This window comes from Rhagoletis pomonella, unplaced genomic scaffold (assembly GCF_013731165.1).
Source record: "Rhagoletis pomonella isolate Grant_MI unplaced genomic scaffold, Rhpom_1.0 Rhpom_scaffold_02682, whole genome shotgun sequence".
NCBI lineage: Eukaryota > Metazoa > Arthropoda > Insecta > Diptera > Tephritidae > Rhagoletis > Rhagoletis pomonella.
The window spans coordinates 25,812-26,940 of record NW_023461235.1 but is presented as its reverse complement, the minus strand read 5'-3'; the positions used below and the strand labels follow the sequence as shown (position 1 = coordinate 26,940).

The 1,129-nt window shown below is 38.2% G+C and overlaps 1 long non-coding RNA gene across 1 annotated transcript; it reads right to left on the bottom strand.

Annotated features, from left to right (window-relative positions):
- Positions 1-215: 215 nt before the first annotated feature.
- On the bottom strand, positions 216-917 carry LOC118753623. Its single transcript, XR_004994828.1, has 3 exons — positions 714-917; positions 509-653; positions 216-446 (listed from the first exon to the last, which is right to left on the bottom strand). It is a non-coding gene; the product is annotated as an uncharacterized LOC118753623 (long non-coding RNA).
- Positions 918-1,129: the final 212 nt, after the last annotated feature.

Sequence of the window (1,129 nt, the reverse complement as noted above, 5' to 3'; positions counted from 1 at the left end):
AACGTTAAGTTAAGTTTTAACTAACCGCCAACACAGTTTCTCATATAACAGGTTGGCCAAATTCTTAAGTTAAGTTAAGTTATGGAAATTAAGTCTAGACTAACTGAGCTTTAAGGTGGCTAGGATAAGTGTATGTTGTTTTAGGAGCATTTATGAAAATGAATTTACTTACATAGTTCCGTCTCAGCAAACTAAACAGAAAACATAAAGGAAGTGATTTAATTATGGATGATCTAGTAGAGATATTATACAGAAAATGTCATTTACAAAATAGATGCATATGAATGTGCATGCATACTCATACATAAATATGTAGGCAGAAAATTTGGCATCCTAATATTTTACTATATCAGAACTTCACGGTTATTTCGTACACTGCCGTATTAACTGAACATGTTTGCTCTATTCGGTGTACGTATGTTTGTAGTATCTACATAGTACATTCCCTAAAAGACATACATAAACATAACAAAGAAGATTCGTAAGTTGTAAAAGCTGTTGAACTAACCATAAATTCCATAACCATCCTAGCTATACGACTTTGTTTGTTTAGTTCCTACCAATCGCTCAAATCATGCTCGTGCGTAGGCAGACAGTCAAGTATTTGCGCTGTGCCAAGTGGCAGTGACGTCCGCCACATCATAGCGCCTCCACTAATACAAAGGCAATACAACGTTAGCAACCCGCACCCCTCGATATTTTTAAATGCTTACATTAGGTTCTCACGCATATGCGTGTGAATGTACATTGCTTAGCGTTTCGATACCCACCGCACCTTCCTTCGAATGAATAATAATAAACAACTAACGAACATCCGAACTAAGAACCGACGAATAAGCAAACGAACGAGCGAACGAACCCAAGCATGGCGTGAATCGACAAACTGCTTGACAAGTTTATTGTATGTTTCTCCGTTGTTGAAGATTTTGAGGCATAGCGAAGTGATTACCATCCGTTCCTTCATTCTACGTTATTCTATGCGTCTAGAAAATGTCAAAAGCGAAATGCATAGTGGAAAGATAATACAAACTATATTATGCCAGAGAGAGTATCTGCAGTAGCTGTGTACGTCGGCGTCGCTGCAGATGCTCAGTCGCTGCTTGAAGCTGACAGTAACAGCGAAGTTAAC